The following is a 14,640-nucleotide window of genomic DNA, read 5'->3' on the forward strand; positions in this document are numbered from 1 at the left end:
ACACCCTTAGATAAAGAAGGTGACCAAACCAAGAAAACTGGTTCTGACAGATGAACTAGAAACCAGCCAAGAGAATACTTTGAACACCTGACCAGGCTGATTGCGGAACACATGACAGAGGGAACCTCAGCTTTATAAAGGAGGGCTCTCTTATCAGGCATTTTAGAGAAAGGGAACAGTAACCAGAAGCAGAAGGAAAGGCTCTGAAGGAGGAGAAAAGGGAGGATCTTGGATGTCTTGGAGGACTCTGACCTCAGCCCAAAGAACACCCCACAGTAGCGAGGAAACCAAGACAGGGAATAGTGTTTAGGTGTTTTATTGTTTTTTTCTGGATCTGTATGTCTCTTGTGCTGTCTACAGTAAAGAACATTTAATTTAGAATTCCTTTTGCAAATAGGGTTGACAGATGTCCAATTTTCAACTGGAATGCCTGGTCAGCACCTGGTCAGGCTCCAGTCAGCACTGTTGACTGGGCCGTTAAAAGTCTGGTCAGTTGTGTAGCGGGCCTAAGGCATGCTCCCTGCCTGCTGTGGCTCCACATGGCTCTTGGCAGCAGCGGCATTGTCCCCACTCCAGCTCCTAGGCCTAGGGGCAGCCAGGGATTCCGTGCACTGTCCCCACCCCAAGTGCCAGCTCCGCAGATCCCATTGGACGGGGCAGCATGTAGAGCCGCCTGGCTACACCTCTGCATAGGAGGTGGAGGGGGAACATGCCGCTGCTTCCAGGAGCTGCCTGAGGTAAGTGCCACCCAGATCCTGCACCCCTGACCCTCTCTAACACCCCATTCCCCTGCCCCAGCCCTGATACCCCCTTGGTCCCAGCCCAGAGCCCCCTCCTGGACCCCAACCCTCTGAGCCAGCCTAGTGAAAATATGCACGTGAGTGAGGTTGGGGTGAGAAAGTGACAGAGGGAGGCGGGGATGAGTGGGGACCTGGGCCTCGAAGAAGGGGTGGGGCCTCAGCAGAGGGGTGGGGCAAGCATGTTCAGTTTTGTGCAAGTAGAAAGTTGGCAACCCTATTTGCAAAGTTTCTGTGTTATGTGCTTCAACTATCACATGTCCCCGGGGAGGTAAGCTGTAAAACAAAGCGTCCACATGGGTTGGAGCTCTGAAAAGGGTGTGTTTAAGCCACATGAGTTTTTTCTTGGGAGGGGTGATGGGGGTTGGGAGCACTTGCCCTGGGGGGTTATGGTAACTGGACTGTAACATTCTGCTTTGATGGAGAGGTAACAGACAGACCGTGTGTGCCTAGGAACTGTGCCAGAGAGGCCAAAGAAAAAGCCAGGGCTGGAGCCTACCCAAAGGAAGGGAACCTTAAAAGCGCATGAGTCCAGGGTAGGGGACTCAAACACACCAGCCTGGTGAGCATCCAGAAGGGGGAGCTCCACTAGGGCTGTGATAGGCACAAACATTTGTTGCTTGTTGTGATTAATTGGGAAAACTCGTGTCCTGGAACAAAGGTTTGTATAGCATTTGTTAGCTACCGTGTGCTAATTAATTGTTAAAACATAGCTAAAATATGCAGTGTAGTCATAGCCTAAGGGTGGCTTGCATTAAAAGCCAGCACACTTCCTGGCTCCCTTTCTTCTATCAAGTGGATAAAAAAGCATAGTCATGGTATGCTATACCTTTTTTTTATTAGTGACCTACTGACATACTGTAAATTCTGAATGATTGCCCGGAATTAGTTTTGCAACTATCTCACTATTCCACGTGTATATTTCCCCTCAGGCAAGCATTGAGGTTCATGGCACACTTTACCATAATCCATTATTCACTAGCAAGACTTCAATCCATTTTAAGGCTGGTTTTAGACCTTGGCACTCAGCAGCTATGATAGAGTAAGTGAGTTCCACTTCAGGGGAGCAGAGTATTAAAGAACTTCCTCCCCAAATATGGAAGATATTTGTACATATGGCAAATGCTGAAAACTAATTGGAAAAAGGTAAAACAGTTCAAACACATTGGGGCTCAGCCCAGTTTGCAGATATTCAAATGAATGCATTAATTAGTCAAGAGAACTGCAAATACTTTAGATAAACATGTAGTAACAGAAAAGTGTTGCACTGATTTGTGTATAGAAACATAACTAAATGTACAGCTGCAGTATGTTTTGGACGGAATGGCATATAGAAGCCAATGCCAGGTGGCAGCCATATTTTTTGGAATCCCATTTGTTATTACTATGTTTCCTTGAATCTCTGACTGCATGATATTTATAAAGCCTAATTAATTTTGCTAGTTCATACAAAAAGAAATACATTAAAATTAGCTCAAAAACACATCCTATACTAGACACCGCAATGTTAACTAGTATCATAAAAATACTGTGCCACATTCTGCCCTCAGTCACACTTGTACAACCTGTCTGCAGCCACTCCTCTAACATCCCAATAGGTAGCAGTGAAGGGCTAGACTGTGCCTTTGATTACAGCCATGTAAATCCCAACACCTCAAAATGTTGTCCCAGGAGGCAGTGTGACACTGTCCCTGAGGCACAATTGCTCCCCTGCTCCAGGGATTGAGGCTAATAATGTGCTCCTGGTACCCCCTGCAAACTACGGCTCCCACAAACCAGCAGCTCAATTGTGCCACCTGGGCTGTTGAGTGAGATGAGCTAAGGCTCTGGCAACCTGCCCCCCACACACCCCATTGCTCATGTGCTCTGTGGGAGGATTAGGAAGGACACAGCAACTGCTTGTTTGGGGCCCAAGGACAAGGTAACTCATGCAGGGGTGTAAATGTGGTTCTTATTCCCGCTAACACCTTTTGCATGGGTACGTAGTTCAAGTCTCAATCTAGACCTTCAAAAAAAAAAACAAAAAAAACCATCAAATCACGATAGTAAGTCAATTGAAATATTGCTGGGAAAAATCTGAAGAGCGTGTTTACTGCAATCCCTAACTGGATATTAGCTCAAGTTCCCCTCTATAAATAAGTAGTAAAAATCAAGTGTACAAGTCGGAAGGGGCCAGACACTGGAGTATAGAGCTGCCTTTGTTCCTATCCAGAGAACTATAGCAAAGGAATTAGCCAGCCTGAGTTGGACTGACACTCATTCAGACTGAATTATTTAACAGGACTCTACATATGTTCTTTTGAATTGCTTTGCATTGCTAAAGAGTTTGCAATGTTAACCACATGTTGTGCACTGCATCACCTTTCATGATGTTAGCTGCTTGAAACCTTTTCTTTTCCCCTGTTCTTTTGACTATTTGAATGTGTTTCTGTTTCTCATATCTATTTTTATTTGACAACACTTTACCTAAAAAGGGGTGGAATCCTGACCCCACTGAAGTCAATGGCAAAACTCCCATTGATTTCAGAGGCTGAGATTTCACACTAGGTGTTCATACCTACCATGCCCTACTTATAAAATTTACCCTTTACAGTTCTGATTCCTTCTGTTCTGACTAGTCCTCCCTCTCTTTCCCTCCTCCATAAACATGCATATCCCTTGAGGTCTTTTAAACCCAGTATAAAATTGCATGGTTGACTTTAGTCAAAAGAATAAGAGTGCTGACAGTACATAAGGTAAGAGGCTAATGAAATACAATCTCCACTACACCCAGGAATCAAGCAGGGCTGAAACCCTCTGAAGGAACTTGCCCTACTTGAATCTGTAGTGCAGTGCACAGCATGCAGCCACACTGGCACTGATTTTTCCAAGTTAACACTTATTCCACACTGGATACAACAGGATTGTATTTTTTTTAAAAAAGAGCTATTCTAAAAAATGTATCAGAAATGAATCAAGATAATCAGATTAAAATACAAATGATTTCTTTTGGGTAATTATAAATTCAATAGGTATATGAAAAGATACATGCCCTTTCCATACTTGTATTATGCTTGATAGAAATTTTCCCAAGATGTTTCAGGTTATTACCTTAATCCTTAGCTAAGTAGACTGGGATTTCTGATTGCTAGATATAAAAATCCTCTCTCCTTGCTCCTTATAAATTTTGACCTTTCTGTTGTTACTTAACAGTTGAAGCTCTAGTGTACCAGTGCTTCTTGATTGATTGAATCCACCAGTGTTACTGGTACAATAGCCCCAGGAGTCAATGGATACTCACACATGTCCTGTGACCTTTTGTATTCCTGACCCACATCAGATGGCTAGAAAATGAAGACCAATATTTTATCAGCACTCCTGTGTGTCTCACATTTATGATAGTCACCGTCTCCTGTTAATTGACATTATCCCATGTCATTAATACCATGTGATGTTCATCTTGTGTTTATGGTTATGTTTATATGTCAAATGGTACACTTTTAGTCAGGAGCAATTGCTTATCTTATTTTTGCTAGTTTCTACCTGTTTGTTTCTATTTTCTTAAGTTTTATGGTTTTATTTACCATCAAACTTAATTTCTTTACCTGTTTTTGATCCTATATACTTATTTTCCCTCTTACTATGTACTTTTAGCTGCTTCAGAATGATTTGAGTTGTGGTGTGATAGACATGCTTATGTTTTCATATATTGTTTTTTTTTTTTTCCTTTGGGTGTTACTAATCAAAGCTTGCTTGACCTGGGAATCACATTACCACTTTTCATACCTTCCTTGTGTTGCTGAACTTAGTTGTAGAATTGAATGTCATATGATGTAGTGAATTATTTTTATACGTCCACATTATAATTGGTGCTGAAACTGGATCTAATTAACACAGACAGCTAGTGGAAGTGCCAGCATGGGCATAATTTTGCTTGTTACTCGCTAAAAAATTCTCCATTTCTTGTAGGCAATAAATTAAATCTCTGTGTTGTTTGTTTTCAATTGGAGATGTTTGAATACTTTCTTGTATATTTTATTGATTGCTACATGAAGGTTGTGGTTATCGGTGCAAAATGTTCTGTTTATACAGGGGTCGGCAACATTTGGCACGCGGCTCGCCAGGGTAAGCACCCTGCAGGCTGGGCCAGTTTTATTTACCTGCTGACGCAGCAGGTTTGGCCGATCGCGACCCCCACTGGCCGCGGTTCACCGTCCCAGGCCAATGGGGGAGGCGGGAAGCGGTGCGGGCGAGTGATGTGCTGGCCGCGGCTTCTCACCACCCCCATTGACCTGGGACGGCGAACCGCGGCCAGTGGGGACCGCGATCGGCTGAACCTACCACGTCAGCAGGTAAATAAAACTGGCCCGGCCCACCAGGGTGCTTACCCTGGCGAGCCGCGTGCCAAACGTTGCCGACCCATGTGTTTATATATTCTTTGTTGCATTTGGGCCCTCATTCAGAAAAGCATTTATGTGCATACTTAACTTTGCTGAATCAGGGCCTTAGAGTTCTTTATGACTTCCTTCACCAGTCCGTTACATTATTTCGCTCACCCCATTCCCTTGTAGGACCAAACTGGGCTTGTCATAGTCATACAAAACTTCCATTGCAATAATTCTGAGGACTTTCATGAGTAAAGCAAGCAGGATTTGACTTGTAAAAAGATAACCCTCAGAGATGTGTAGGAATAGTAAAGGTAAAAGTCATTTTGAACTAGTCCTTGTAGATACTTAATTTGGCCTAAATAAAACTGGAGAGAAACAAGCATAGTTCTGAGGGGAATGTAGGTAATATATGTTACTTTATCCATGTTGACAGCAGCAAGGAAAAGGCATTGCCAGTCTAGCTCAACTGTAGACCAGTAAATGGAAAATAATGCATTGAACAGATAAAAGGAAACTCACTCCTATTAAGACTTCCATTATATGATGTTATTGACAAGCCTGGAGATCAGCAATTAGTGAGTTAAAATTCTGAGATTATGAATCTCTGTTCCTCTATTCCTGGACTAGAGGGGGATCCATATTGACCTCTCAAATTCTTGGCTATAGTAGGGTCCTGTCTAAACCTTGCAGCAGCACCTAGGCTGCAGTGACTTCCTAGAGGCAGTCTGCCACTTGAGATTACTGCAGTGCTGTGCGCTCCAGTCACACCACCTGTGCTGGGAGAGAGGTGGCATAAACCTGTTCTGGCAGTTCTGTGCCAGCCAGGGTTCTGCCTCTACATCAGGAAATATTCTTTCGGGCCTGTTTCTACTCCATTTATGACAAGAGTCGTGGGATAGAACATATAATTTGACTATAGATATACTAAAGTAGCTAGATAAACCAGTTAGTTAAGATTGGATTGGCAGCCATAAATGGGAATGTTACTGCCATCAGTTGTCTGAGTTAGGCTCTTCTTGTTCACGGAGCCTTCATCTGATTTTCCCTTTAAACACCACAGCGTGAGGAATGAACAGAATAGAGCAAAAGAAATATACAGTTTATCTGTTCATCAAGATAATGTAGATTAGATCTTTAGGTAAAGCTACAAAAATTCTGATCTACTAGAAGAAAGAGCAGGGGGCAGGATAAGCACCCTGACGGGCCGGGCCAGTTTTATTTACCTGCTGACGCGTCAGGTTTGGCCGATTGCGGCTCCCATTGGCCCGGGACAGCGAGAAGCCGTGGCCAGCACAACGCTCGCCCACGCCGCTTCCCGCCGCCCCCACTGGCAATCGGGGGAGGTCCCAGATGACTGGAAAAAGGCTAATGTAGTGCCCATCTTTAAAAAAGGGAAGAAGGAGGATCCGGGGAACTACAGGCCAGTCAGCCTCACCTCTGTCCCTGGAAAAATCATGGAGCAGGTCCTCAAGGAATCAATTATGAAACATTTAGAGGAGAGGAAAGTGATCAGGAACAGTCAGCATGGATTCACCAAGGGGAAGTCGTGCCTGACTAACCTAATTGCCTTCTATGATGAGATAACTTGCTCTCTGGATGAGGGGAAAGCAGTGGATGTGTTATTTCTTGACTTTAGCAAAGCTTTTGATACGGTCTCCCACAGTATTCTTGCTGCCAAGTTAAAGAAGTATGGGCTGGATGAATGGACTGTAAGGTGGATAGAAAGCTGGCTAGATCGTCGGGCTCAACGGGTAGTGATCAATGGCTCCATGTCTAGTTGGCAGCCGGTTTCAAGCGGAGTGCCCCAAGGGTCGGTCCTGGGGCCGGTTTTGTTTAATATCTTTATTAATGATCTGGAGGATGGTGTGGACTGCAATCTCAGCAAGTTTGCAGATGACACTAAACTAGGAGGCATGGTAGATACACTAGAGGGTAGGGATCGGATACAGAGGGACCTAGACAAATTAGAGGATTGGGCCAAAAAAAACCTGATGAGGTTCAACAAGGACAAGTGCAGAGTCCTGCACTTAGGACGGAAGAATCCCCTGCACTGCTACAGACTAGGGACTGAATGGCTAGGTAGCAGTTCTGCAGAAAAGGACCTGGGGGTCACAGTGGACGAGAAGCTGGATATGAGTCAACAGTGTGCTCTTGTTGCCAAGAAAGCTAATGGCATTTTGGGCTGTATAAGTAGGGGCATAGCCAGCAGATCGAGGAACGTGATCGTTCCCCTTTATTTGACATTGGTGAGGCCTCATGTGGAATACTGTGTCCAGTTTTGGGCCCCACACTACAAGAAGGATGTGGAAAAATTGGAAAGAGTCCAACGGAGGGCAACAAAAATGATTAGGGGTTTGGAGCACATGACTTATGAGGAGAGGCTGAGGGAACTGGGATTGTTTAGTCTCCAGAAGAGAAGAATGAGGGGGGATTTGATAGCAGCCTTCAACTACCTGAAGGGGGGTTCCAAAGAGGATGGAGCTCGGCTGTTCTCAGTGGTGGTAGATGACAGAACAAGGAGCAATGGTCTCAAGTTGCAGTGGGGGAGGTCCAGGTTGGATATTAGGAAAAACTATTTCACTAGGAGGGTGGTGAAACACTGGAATGCGTTACCTAGGGAGGTGGTGGAGTCTCCTTCCTTGGAGGTTTTTAAGTCCCGGCTTGACAAAGCCCTGGCTTGGATGATTTAGTTGGGAATTGGTCCTGCTTTGAGCAGGGGGTTGGACAAGATGACCTCTTGAAGTCCCTTCCAACCCTGATATTCTATGATTCTATGATTCTGTGATTGGCCCGGGATGACGAGCCACGGCCAGTGGGGGCCACGATCGGCCGAACCTGCCATGTCAGCAGGTAAATAAAACTGGCCCGGCCCGCCAGGGTGCTTACCCTGGCGAGCCGCGTGCCAAACATTGCTGACCCCTAGTTTAATTGAACAGCTGAAACAATAATGCTATTCCTGAGACTTCAGGGTAGAGGAAGAGCATTTACAAGCCTTGGAGAAAGCTGTCATTGGTCATTTTCTGTCAGGAGACTCCAAATTTTATATTAAATCATCATTTTGGTTGTCATTTTTTTCATTTTAAGTAGTCCTTTCCTTGGTAATACTCGAAATTCTTGTTTCTCAAAATGACAGTGAAAGGTCTTATATTATGTAACAGAGCTGCAAACTCAAAGATCTTTACAGGAATGCAGAGATATTCAGTTAAGTTACCTGCTGGTACATTAAGATTTAGGATAATAATTTACTGCAGAGCAGAGGTGGTTGAAAAGCAAAATATTTTTAATGAAAATTTCACTTTTTTTATTGACATTTTGAAAATAAACAATTTCAAAATTTCAATGTTTTGTCCAACTCTACTGCTAAGTCACAGTGGTAAGTGAAGGGTTGCCAAAAAATGGGACATCATGGATGATCCTGAGCCCATAAACTGGATAGATGGCAGTGTGTACTGAGCACCCTTACAGATTTCCTGGGATAGCTACCACTAAAAGGTTGATCCTGGGAAAACCTGGACAAGTGGCAACCTTAAGTAAGAGGGTTCAGTTACAACTAGGATATAATACCATGAGGATGGGAGTGTCTCTATGGGTCCTGGAGAGACACAGTGGGGTCACAGTTCAAGGCTACTGTACCTGTAATCACCCTATATAGGCTAGCAAGTGCACCCTCTCTCAAGCTTCTGGCTCCAAGCCATTACCGCTTTTAGGTGGAGACATGCATCTTACTCTGGTTACGAGGGAGATTTTCTCAACTTCACAGTTCCCTGCTTGCACTGAGAATTCCTCCAGAAGGTCAGACTGCCTAAGCAGGCCTGCTTTGCCTTCCTTCCTCAGCACACGGATCCAGGAACACTAGAACCCATGTTTACAGGATTCCACATTGTCACCTGGCAGCCATGACAGAGCTGCAAGCCATGTGCTGTAAACCTTGGGGGGACTAAGCACCACAGGAAAGTGCTGACTATGGAAGACATGACTGGCAACACCACCTGTGACCTTTATTTGGTCTAGGTGAACTATTTAAGAATGGAGGGAGTTCCAGTAAACTGTCTGCGCAACCCAGCAGTATGCAGCCTGTCGTTACAACAGATCCCACTCTCATTCCCTCCTTTGGGCTCCAGATCTCATCTCTGACTGATTCCTGACTTGACCCCTCACTAACTCTGACCTCGATGCTTGATGCCTGAACCTTGAAACTGTTGCCGGCACAGAGTGCCCGAGGACAGCAACAGCGGGGTCCGTTGCCCGGTGTGCATCACACCAATAAACACACCAGGGTGGAGAAGCAATCAAAGTTTATTTGAGATCTCAAACTGGTGCAAGGAGACAGGCACGACTCAAATCAAGCACACCAACATAAGCGGCCTTTATCTTTTATACGTTTTGCAGCTAACCCTTTCCCTTCCTCCCCCTGCCCTTTCTCACCCCCCTTCCTCCATTCCCACCTCTCCCCCTTTCTCCCTCTGGCTATATTATATGACCTTGGCTGTGCAGCTTGTTCTCACTGTTTCTTTCTGCAAGCAATCTTGTCCTTCAGCTAGAAGCATGTAGGTTTCCCTTATCACTACTGCTTCCCAGCTCCTGGCCTGTGAGGTTAATAAAGTTTAACATGCAGGGGCTTTGATTCACTTTGGCTTAGAGCGGGGGGGGGGCTTCATTGACTCTAGGGTCTTCCAACCCCCGAGTTACCTAGGGTGATGCCTAGTGACACCAACAACACCAGCTTTGATTTTTGGCTAGCCTCCTGATTCCAGCTCTGACCTTAGGCCTGACTCCTGGTTTCTGACTCCAGCTCCGACCCCTGGCTGACTTCCAGCTCCAATTCCTCCTCTGACCACTAGGCCTGTCCCTACCTGCTAGGCCTGATAACCCATGTGCCTGTCATGACACTCAGAGGGTATAAACAACATAATTGCCCACAATTGTTACCATACAGGTTTTTTTCTAGGCAAGCACATTATATTTAAGGTGAAAGCATTTCACGGAAAACACATTCAAAACAATAAAATAAATGACATGCATGCTAATTGCCTAACAAAAATTACCCCATAACTCTAACAGGGGCTCTGCAGGTGGACAGTCCTTCGAACCCCACTAAACGGTTATTCTGTGGTAACAAGTTCATAACCACATTGGCTCAGAACAAACACACCTATAATTCTGTGAGTCACTCCTTTACATAGTTTGGATCTTTGCTCTGAGAAAAGGTAATTTGTAGAAAATGGGTTTCTCCTCAGGGCAAAGCATCAAAAGGCTGATTTTTTTGGCATAACCTGAGGGGCTACATTTGTGTAAACCTCCCGCTAGAGATTTCCTGGGAAACCTACTTAACTTTAAAAGTTACCATTGTTTTAAAGTGAACTGCCTACTTCACCCTGAATGCATCTGTTGCACCATGTGTTAACGCCTTACGCTTAACAATCTGCTGCACCTTGTATTTGGCTCTGACACTCTGAATACCTTTCCCAGATCTGAAGAGGAGCTCCATACAAGTTCAAAACCGTGTCTCTTTCACCAACAAAAGCTGGTCCCATTACAGTTGGCATAGTCAAGCTTGGAGAGAATGCTTCATCTGAGGTTTATAGTGTGAGGGTGTTTGGGTGTGGTGGTTTTGAGTTACCAATGAAGCCAGACCCAAGGTTGAGGGGTAAATTTGGACATTAACTCACGGTCTCAATGCTCCATCGAGAGCAAAGTAGGGACTTATCCCATTCACATTAGTACCAGAAGTGGAAAATCCAAGCACCCGCTGCACCAAGGGGGGAAATGGAGGAATCCTGAAATGGCTGACAGAACAATAATTGCAGCAGTAGCAGCAAATTCATAGTGCAGGCTTATAGCAATAGGAAGAACTCTGTTTTCAACACACTAGCTATATAAGAAGTCCACGCCACAACTTGGAGTAGGGGATTCAGCCTGATGACACACCAGAACAGCTCTGAGGGGAGTGTTACAATATAAGCTCCAGTAGAGAATGCCTGTTTGCGATCAGTGTAGAGTATGAGAGACAGAAGGGAATACAATGCATATTTAAATGGTTATGAAAAATAGATGAAGCTTTTTCAATCTTTAATAATGTGTCTATTTTATTGTGTCAGCAAATTATATTATTTTGGTAAATATACAGATATTACGTGCCTACGTTTTAAGGTCTTGAAGGCAATCAGTGTAAGATGGTGTCAAGTATCAGAGGGGTAGCCGTGTTAGTCTGGATCTGTAAAAGCAGCAAAGAGTCCTGTGGCACCTTATAGACTAACAGACGTATTGGAGCATGAGCTTTCGTGGGTGAATACTCACTTCGTGGGATGCAGTGTAAGATGGGTGAAGAATGAATTCCAGCACACCACAGCTAATACAGGGTTGGCCAGAAGTGGCACAGCCATGAGCCTTTTGTCTCATGGTGGAACTGCCAGCTTCAGGGCATGAGAAAAATGCCAGGGTGGCAGTTTGACTTTATTTTGTGGGAAGGAGTTAACCTGTCTCAGCAGGAGTGAAAGAATCAGCCAGCCCTGGATGGGATCAGTAAGGAAATTTTCTTCACATGAGGACTCAGTAAGGACTCTTGAGAGAGGCTCTACTGAATGTACTTAGTCACAGTTGTTTGTGGGTCTTTCAAAGGTTCTTGGACAAATACTCACAAATCTCCTGAAACACTTCTTTAACAGAACTGCTGCAAACATGTAGGGCCAGACTGTATACTTTCCAATCCAGCATGTATATTGAGTGGGGTAAAGCCACACCCACCCAGGGGAGTTCCAGCAGGGATGGTGCTTTAGAGAAGGACATTCCCTCACTCAGCTCACTGGCAGACAGAAGAAGGAGGTGAACTGCACCATTCCTTAGACTGGTACTACTTGGTCTCCCCCGCCTAAATAGGGCGTTCTGAAGAGGCACAACCATGAGCCAACCTTCACTCCACTTTTCTATGCCACCTACATACTTTGTTCACAGGAAGTAATTACCCCTTGCTCATTCTCCAGTCCCAGCACACCCATGCAAAGGCTATGCTGATCAAGCCATATATATATATATGTGTGTGTATAAAGAAAGAGAGAGAGAGAGAGAGAGAGAGAGAGAGAGAAAGTGTTATTACATTGAAAATACAATACTTTTTATTTAAAGTGAGTGCATTAGTCTACTTCTTGTCCTCTGAAAACCCCTTACTGCTCCTATGATGACTGGCAGAACTGGTGGGAAAGTAGGTCTATAAATCTGTTAACACACAAGTGCAAACAAGTGAGCCAGTAGGCTATCATCACTTCGCTTAGTTACTTTTTATTAATTGTTTTTTTCTTCAATCCTGGTTATGGTGTTTTATATGACTTATTTTTTTCATATGATGCTAAACTAACAATATCAGATTTTGTTTGAGCAAACTGTAAGATATAGACACTGACATGCGTTGACATGACACTGCTAACATGGCAACAGGCAGATTACTCTGCATTTGTTTCACATGGTGCATTTATTCTAGTAGAAACATTTTTGTAGTGCCTGTAATTGTAATAACTGGATGATGGACTATAAAAACGTTGAGGACTGTCCGTTACGGCAGTTAATTCTCTGTCCAGCCTCTGTTTTAAGTGAGGCAATCTACCTTGGAGTTCAATGCTGAATTTTCTTTGCTCCAGTTTCTTTGAGGATTGCAGTGGTGTGTCTAGCAGTTGTGAGAATACATGGGATTATATTTGAAAACTAGAGTAGGCAGCGTGGCTAGAGGATATTCTAGGCAGAAGCAGTGAGAGACTAATTAACTGTAAAGATTATATTGTATTCTAATAAAAGTTTGGTTTACTGTTGTGATTGTTCACACAGATTTGCACCAGTTTGGTTCTGGCACCTGGCCTGAACCAATGCGTTTAGAGCCCCCTTATGCTGACCTGGTCTTTTTAGTGAGTACACACAAGGGCCAGAGTGGGAGGTGACTCTGGCAGTGCCTCTGTTGCTGCAAAGGATTCAGAGATGTAGCCCAGTCAAGGTGGAGAGATTCCTATCACCTGGAATCTGCGTCGAAGACAATACTTGTGAACAGGCTTGGAGCGTTAATCTCAGGATTTTTAACACTCTTGTTAAATTTAAAATTGATTCAGATATTTTACCTGGATCAATTGAAGACCATACCAGCATCAGAAACCAGGAATATGTGCTTAACACTTCTGTCAATAATTGGGCCTTGGCAAGCAACCTCTGAGACTAAACCACAGCCATTGATTTGGGCCTGTCTTTTCATTGACTTCAGTGGATTGTTGGATTGGACCCAAAAAGACACAGAGGAACCTGAGATGGTGTTCAGAAAAATGGCTTGCTTTAAGGCCTGCCTGTGTGGATTTTATTGAAAATGAAGGTCAGAGTACTCAGAACTGCCTGAAGAGTGGCTATCTCTCTACCTCCCAAAATGAAGGACGAACTGTATTAGAATGGAGAATAGGATAGTAGAGCACCTAGCTGAACCAAGAGAGTGGTGTGTTGTGAAAAGAAATGGGCATGCCAGTATTTACATAGACCTAAAAAGACTCAGTGAAGCAGTAATGAGGGAATGTTATATCCTGTCCACTGTGAAAGATGGAAGGTTGGATTCCGGTGGCAAATGTGGACCATAAAGGGGCAACTGTATAGGAGTAACATAGGGCTGACATAAGTTGCTCTGTATGACTTCAGCTGACAGACTCCAATGTAGGAGCAGGAGGGTGCATGCTCATAGTGCTCAGTGCAACAGAGATTCTGGGCTTCAGAGAATCCGGTAGTTAGCTGTGAAGAGGTTGCCATATAAAGTAGTCCCTAGGGATTCTCTAATTTACATTAAGGTTCATTTTGACCCTTACAGCAGCCCAACATCCATAAAAATATAAGAATCTCATTTCTGGGTCAGGCCAATGGTCCATCTAGCCCAATATCCTCTCTTCTGAAAGTGGCTGGTGCCAGATGTTTCAGAGAAAAAGAACAGAACAGGGCAATACATTGAGTGATCCATCCACTGCTGTCCAGTCCCAGCTTCTAGCAGTCAGCTCTGTCCCTGATCATCTTGGCTAATAGTCATTAATGGACTTATCCTCCATGAACTTGTCTAATTCTTTTGTTAACCCTGTTATACTTTTGCCCTTCACAAAAATCCCCTGGCAACGAGTTGACTGTGTGTTGTATGAAGAAGTACTTCCTTTTGTTTATTTTAAAACTGTTGCTATCAATTTCATTGGGTGTACCTTGATTCTGTTATGAGAAAGGGCTAAATAACACTTCCTTATATACTTTCTCCACATCATTCATATTGTATAGATGTCTATTATATCACCTCTTAGTCATCTCTTTACTAAGCTGAACAGTCCCAGTCTTTTTAATCTCTCCTTGTATGGAAGCTGATCCATACCCCTAATCATTTTGTTTCCCTTCTCTTTACTTTTTCCAATTCTAATATATCGGTTTTTTTGAGATAGGGTGACCAGAACTTCACGCGGTATCTAAGGTGTTGGCATACCATA

The sequence above is a fragment of the Trachemys scripta genome, chromosome 1, assembly GCF_013100865.1.
Source record: "Trachemys scripta elegans isolate TJP31775 chromosome 1, CAS_Tse_1.0, whole genome shotgun sequence".
Lineage (NCBI taxonomy): Eukaryota > Metazoa > Chordata > Testudines > Emydidae > Trachemys > Trachemys scripta.